Raw genomic sequence first — 7,592 nt, 5'->3', positions numbered from 1 at the left:
TAAAAACCATAAAATAAAATTTTAAAAAAGAAAGTACTTGAAAAACATCCATATTTCTTATGAAAGGGAAATCTGTCTTCATTATTAAGATTCTGTTGATTTTAATGAAATGTGCACAACACAAACAATAACAAACACTCCTTTTAAAAGTCTGCTTTAGGATCAAAATTAACCCTTAGATAACTCAAATTTTGTTGAGCTTACTCTGAAGACTTGATTCAATTTACAATATTGCATTGAAATGTTTTAATCTTCCTTTTTTGACATTTCCTTTTATTTTTCCAAAGGCCTAAATCATCCCAAGTGACCTAATGGTCTCCCTAAATGAGTTCTTTTTTTGTATTTTCATCTCAATTAATGGTACTTTTTTTGTTGTTGATGTATTACTCCTCACCTCTCACATAGCATTATATGGCCAAACCCTTTGATTCTGCATCAATTATAACTTTTTAATTCCTATGATCATCTCACTTTTTATCTTGCTTGTTCAGACTTTCTCAGCTGAATACTGCAATACATTCTGCCTGATCTCCCTTCTCCTGCCTCCCATTAAATCCAGTTTATAAGATTTACTAAATTTGAAGCATATCTTTAGTCAGTCCCATTAAATTTTTGCCAAAGTTTTTTTTTTTTGCATTGTTGGATATTTTATAAGCAATGTGGAATAATTCAAAATCATCAACAGGCAAGGACCTGCCACCACCACCGTCACCAGCCCAGCCAAGCTGGAGCCGTGAGGAGACTGGTCACCTGCCTCCTTTCTTCCCACTGGCCGCCTGCGTCCTCTGTCTTGTTCCAACAATCTGTTAAAACATGGTGGATTACTATGAAGTTCTAGGCATGCAGAGACATGCCTCAACCAAGGATATCAAAAAGGCTACCGGAAACTGGTGCTAAAGTGGCATCCAGATAAAAACCCTGAGAATAAAGAAGAAACGGAGAAAATTCAAACAACTAGCTGAGGCATATGAGGTATTATCAGATGCTAAAAAATGGGACAGCTATGACAAAAACAGTAAAGGGGTTAAATGCGGGAGCAGGAGGTGGAAGTCATTTTGACAGTCCATTTGAGTTTGGCTTCACATTCCGGAATTCCAAACAATGTCTTCAGGAAACTTTTTGGCAGAAGGGATCCATCAATTTTCATTCAACTTTTTTGAAGACCCATTTGAAGACGTTTTTGGAAACCGAAGGGCTCCTTGAGGAAGCAGAAGCAGAGGTGCAGGCTTTTCTCTGCCTTCAGTAGATTTCCATCTTTTGGTAGTGGATTTCCTTTTATCCCATTTGTGTCACTGGGTCACAGGGGGCCTCACTTCATTCTCTTCCACATCATTTGGTGGCAGTGGGATGGGCAACTTCAAATCCATACCAACTTCCACTAAAGTAGTTAATGGCAGGAAAAGCACTAGGAAGGGAATTGTGGAGAATGGTCAAGAAAGAGTTGAAGTTGAAGAAGACAGCCAGCAAAATTCCTTAATGATAAGTGGTAAGGAGCAGCTGCTATGCTTGGATAACAAGTAACTCACACATGCATTTAACAGAAATATTAAACAGTAACAAGCACCATTTGAGGATTAACAGGAACTTTTTTTTTTTTTGAAGATTTAGGATAAACTCGACTTTCAGTATACTGTACCTAATCTAAAGTATTTATAAACAGCTCATTGGAGCTCCTGTTTGTCATAGACTTTCAGTTATTGTTGGGACCACACAATAGGACCATTTTTTGTCTTTACAATTATTGTAATCTCTGTATGCACTTTGCTTTTTTCTTTTTTATTAAATATCCAAGGTGGTCCCCGTGACTCTTGAGTAGAGGTGAGGGACAGGAATGTACTCCAACACCATCATGGATCTGCTTTCCATTGTGTTTGAAATGTGATCCGAGTAGTGTCAGCCAACTGTGAAGTTAATAGTGCCAGGATGAATCTTCTGCAAAGATTTCAGTTTTTTTTCAGTGTTTACTAATGACAGACATTAATGCATTAGTGGTAATACCTTTTTGGCTTAATATAAATTAAAGATGTTTTCTTGTCATGCATGAATGCTAGAAACTTAGTAAGTTTTGACAATTGTTTAAATATGTAATGTTAAGATTAGGTTCAAAAGTTTGTAAACTGGGTCTTTTGTCATTTGCTTTTAAAAAAAAAAGACTCCCCCTGGCCCACTGGCCAGCTAGCACACCAGCTGCTGCCCCACAGACCCACCAGTCCACTACCAGCCACAGGAGGGCCCCAACACCACCAGACACCAACTCCAAACCTGCCTAGGAGACACAGACAAACAGGAGTGTATGCCATAGGAGTAACACCAGAACTACTAAGACTGAAATTCTACTGTTCCTGAACCAGGACTTTTTTTTCTTTTTTCCTTTTCTTTAAGTGTTTGTTTGTCTTGTTCACTGTCTGATTGTCCACCATATCTCCCTGCTGATTTCTTTGGTTCTCCACCTTATTTTTTTCTTTTCCTTCTTTTTCTTTTTTTTCCTCCTTTCTTGGTTTTGTTATTTTTACTGTTGTAAGTTAGCTAATAGTAAATTAAACATAGATCAGGGACAGAAACCCTACCAAGTGGAATGATGGGAAGACAAAAAAAGGATGGAAACCATTCTCACCCCAAAAATAGTATGGGATTCAGAGGGAGATGAAGAAAATGGATACCCAGATCCAGACTCCAACAAAATAAAGATAAACCACACCAAGGAATGCAATGACACCCACAAGAACACTCTGAAAGAAGAAATCCTGCAAGTAATCAATGAGAATTTCATAGAGATGATTCTAGACATGCCTGTACAAAAATGTACAGGAGGCACTCAAGAAACTCCAAGACAACAAAAATAAAGAATATAAGAAAACACAAGAACAAATAAATGAAATCATAGGAGCCCTAAATAAACACCAAAATGAAACAGAATATGATACAGAGATAAATGAATTAAGGTCAAAAATTGACAATATTAAAGAGGAAGTGACCCATGATATGGAAAACCACAGAAAAAAGAATGAAACTGAAACACAAAACAAAATGGAAGGCCATTCCAGCAGACTAGAACAAACAGAAGACAGAATCTCAGAACTTAAAAATGAAATGATAAGTGAAGGAAAAACTGAAGAACTAATAGTCAGACAACTCAAGACCTGTGAAAGGAATATGCAAGAACTCACTGACTTCATCAAAAGACCAAACCTGAGAATCATGGGCATTGAAGAAGGACAAGAGGTGTGAGCAAAAGGAATGCATAATATATTCGACAAAATAATAACAGAAAATTTCCCAAATCTAGAGAAAACTATGCCCATTCAGGTACAGGAAGCCTCCAGGACACCAAACAGACTTGACCAAAATAGAACTACCCCAAGACATTTTATCATTAAAATAACAAGCACAGAGACTAGAGAAAGAATATTGAAGGCTGTAAGAGAGAAAAAACAAACAGCATACAAAGGTAAACCCATCAAAATCACAGCAGATTTTCACAAGGAAACCTTAAAAACAAGAAGAGCAAGGAGTGAGGGATTCTGGGCATTGAATGAAAATAACTTCAATCCTAGGATACTCTACCCAGCAAAAATATCATTCAAAATGGATAGATCAATAAAAGTATTCCATGATAAGCAGAAACTAAAACAATACATGACCACCAAGCCACCAATACACAGATTCTTCAAGGAATTCTGCACACAGAAAGTGAAAGCAAACAAAACCATGACAGGGCAGACAGTACCAAACCACAGGAGTAGAAAAGGCAAGAAAGTAGAGAGCAACACTGATTTAGCTGCACACAATCAAACCCTTAAACAACAAAGACAACTAATGACAGCAATTACCAAAGACCTATCAATACTAACACTGAATGTTAAGGGACAAATATCCCCATCAAAAGACACCACTTGACAAACTGGATTAAAAAGGAAGATCCAACAATCTGCTGCCTAAAGGAGACTCACCTCATTGACAGAAACAAGCACTGGCTGAGAGGGAAAGGCTGGAAGAAGAGCTACCAAGCCAATGGCCCCTGAAAACAGGCAGCAATACTTATCTCAGACAAAGTAGACTTCAAACCTACATTGATCAAATGAGAAAAAGAAGGACATTCCATACTAATAAAAGGGGAAATACACCAAAAGGAAATAACAATTATCAATTTATATGCACCCAATGTCAATGCACCCATTTTCATCAAACATATTCTGAAAGACTTAAAACCATATATAGACTCCAACACAGTAGTAGTGAGAGACTTTAATAGCCCATTATCATCAATAGATAGATTATTCAAACAAAAAATCAATAAAGGAATTCTAGAACTAAATAACACCATAGATCAAAAGAACCTGGCTGATGTCTACAGAATATTTCATCCAACTTCTGCAGAATATACATTCTTCTCAGTGGCCTAAGGAACTTCTCCAAAATTGATAATATCTTAGGGCACAAAGCAAGCCTCAGCAAATATAAGAAAATAGAAATAATCCCATGCATTCTATCTGATCACAATGCATTAAAACTAGAAATCAACAACAAAAACATTAGTAAACCTCGCAAACAATTGGAAGCTGAACAATACATTCTTCAATGATCAATGGGTCATTGATGAAATAAAAGAGGAAATTAAAAGTTTCCTGTAAGTTAATGAATATGAAAATATGACCTATCAGAACCTATAGGGTACAGCAAAGGCAGTCCAAAGAAGAAAGTTTATAGCCATGAGTGCATATATTAAAATGTCAGAAAGATTTCAAATCAATGACTTAATGCTACATCTTAAACTCCTAGAAAAACAAGAACAAGCAAATCCCAAAACAAACAGAAGGACAGAAATAATAAAAATAAGGGCTAATATCAATGAAATAGAAACAAAAAAAAGTGCAAAGAATCAATGAAACAAAACACTGGTTCTTTGAAAAAAGAAAAATAGCATTGATAGACCCCTGGCAAACCTGACTAAAATGAGGAGAGAAAAACCTCAAATCAGTAAAATTAGAAATGCAAAAGGAGAGATAACAAACACCATAGAAATCCAGGAAATCATCAGAGACTACTTTGAGAACCTATATTCTAATAAATTTGAAAATCTTGAATAAATGGAAAGATTTCTAGATACTTAAGACCATCCAGGGAGATTCCAAGATGGCAGCTACAGGGAGGAAGCAGAAAGTGTGTGTCCAATAGTGAAATCTGGGAGAGACTCTGGAGACACACCTTGGAGGCAAAACCACTGGGAAAAGGCAAAACTTTGACCCCTCCACACCTCCAGCCCATGCAGAGCATCTCCAATTCACATTAAACAGAGAAACCAGGAGAGCCCCTGGGCCTCCAGTTGCCCGCGCCCAGACAGCTTGGGAAGACGAGGACAAGGTAAGCTTAGCAGTACTGCAGTACTCCCACAGACAACCCGGGTCAGAGCAGCATAGCCCCCTGGACAGATGGACCTCCACCTGAGGAAAAAAGAGAAACTGAGTAATAAGCAATAAGAACAATAAAGACACGCGAGAAAGAGGGTGGAGCACACTGAGTGCCAAAGATTGTTGGAAGGGAATCTTTCCCAGAACTGTAAATAAACAAGCCGGGTGGGCCGGAGATGCTCCAGGGTGAGAAGGGGCATGCACCCAGCAACCAGGAGCAGGAAAGCTTGTGAGAGTAGCAGAGTGAGGCAAACTCCACAGGAGAGGGGGGAAGACCCACTTCCCATGTGAGCAATAAACAAACACACAGGCCTGAGAAAGCGGGTGCAGTGTCACCTCCCCCAGTGTGCTTGGAAAGGGGAGAGTTTATAGCAGAGGCTCACGCACAGGAGAACTCTAAGTAAACAAAGCCTGTGGGGCCAGGTGAGTGCTAAGCTCACCCCTGAGATCTGCATAAATAACGCCTCCAGCAACAGCAGGCTGACAGCAGTGGGCAGGCAAGCCACAGCCGCAGATACCATTCACAGAACTGTCTTCAGACTTTTTTTTTTCTCTCCCTATCTCTGATGAGAAAACAACCAAATTACACCTCCATGCCGAAAAACTTACTGAAACTGTATTGCATTTGAACTTGGGACACATTGTGGGTTTTTGTTTTTTGTTTTTGGGGTTTTTTTTGTTCAGTTTTGTTCTACTTTATGTGTCCCCTTTGATGAGAAAACTACAGAACAACATCTGAGGCACCATCTCCAGGATTGGAGACTGAGACGGACACCAAAATTATTAAGACTGAAACTTCATTGCATTTGAACTTGGAGGATTTTTTAAAATTTATTTATTATCTATTTTTCATTTTGTTTTATTTTATTTTTTATATACACTTTTCTTTCATTTACTTATTTTTTATTTTTATTCTTATCTTTATTCATTTTTTTTATTTTCAATCCTCTCTCTGTCTCTCTAATGCCTGTTCAGCTTACTGTCGATTAGTACACTAATGCTCCCTGTTTATACCTTTGAAACTTTCTTGTTTGATTCCTTGTTTCATTTTCTCCTATTTGTCTGTGTATTTGTTTTCTCCCTTTTCTTTAACTTCTTGCTTTCCATCTCCTCTCACCTTTCTATTCTAAATATTACCATTGTTATTATTACAAGCTAGAAAATACTTAATTGCACACAGTACAGGGACAGTAACAACATCAAGGACAATGACAGGAAGACAGACAAAAACAGGGAAACCAGGTTCCCCATAGCAAAAAATTAGTACAGGAAACAGAGGGAAATGAAGAAAACAGATATTCAGATCCAGACTCCAACAAAATGAAGATAAACTATGCCAAAGAACCCAATGAAGCCCACAAGAATAATTTAAAAGAAGACATACTATAGGTACTCAATGAGAATTTTATAGAGATGATACTGGATATGGTTAACCAAAATGTACAGGGAGACACTCAAGAAATTCCAAGACAACAAAAATAGAGAATTTGAAAAAGCAAAAGCAGAAATAAAGGAAACCATAGAAGCACTGTACAAACACCAAAGTGAAACACAGAACACAATTAATAAACAGATAAATGAACTCAGGACAAAAATAGACAACATTAAAGAGAAAACCACCTGGGATATGGAAAACCTCAGAAAAAAGAACTGCAAAACAAAACAGAAGGCCAATCCAGCAAAATTGAACAAACAGAAGACAGAATCTCAGAACTTGAAGATGAAGTGGTAATCAAAGGAAAAACAGAAGAACTATTAATTACACAACTCAAGACCTGTGAAAAGAAAATGTAAGAACTCACTGACTCCATCAAAAGACCAATCTTGAGAATCATGGGCATTGAAGAAGAAGAGGTACAAGCGAAGGGAATGAGTAATATATTCAACAAAATAATAATGGAAAATTTCCCAAATCTAGAGAAAGATATTCTCATACAGATGTAAGAGGCCTCCAGGACACCAAACACACCAGATAAAAATAGATCTACCCCAAGGCATATTATCATTGAAACAACAAGTTCAGAATATTGAAGGCTGTAAGAGAGCAAAAACAAGTAACTTACAAAGGTAAACCCATCAAAATCACAGCAAACTTCTCAACAGAAACATTAAAAGAAAGAAGAGAGTGGGGTGAGATCTTCTGGGCACTGAATGAAAATATCTTTAACCCCAGGATACTCTAAC

At 37.5% G+C, this 7,592-nt stretch overlaps 1 pseudogene; it reads left to right on the top strand.

Moving 5' to 3' along the window:
* Positions 1-813: 813 nt before the first annotated feature.
* LOC109674639 (dnaJ homolog subfamily B member 6-like) lies at positions 814-1,521 on the top strand (annotated as a pseudogene).
* The last annotated feature ends 6,071 nt before the right edge of the window (positions 1,522-7,592 follow it).

Source organism: Castor canadensis, chromosome 11 (assembly GCF_047511655.1).
Source record: "Castor canadensis chromosome 11, mCasCan1.hap1v2, whole genome shotgun sequence".
Classification (NCBI taxonomy): domain Eukaryota; kingdom Metazoa; phylum Chordata; class Mammalia; order Rodentia; family Castoridae; genus Castor; species Castor canadensis.
The sequence above is the reverse complement of the archived record's forward strand: the minus strand, read 5'-3'. Positions and strand labels throughout refer to the sequence as shown.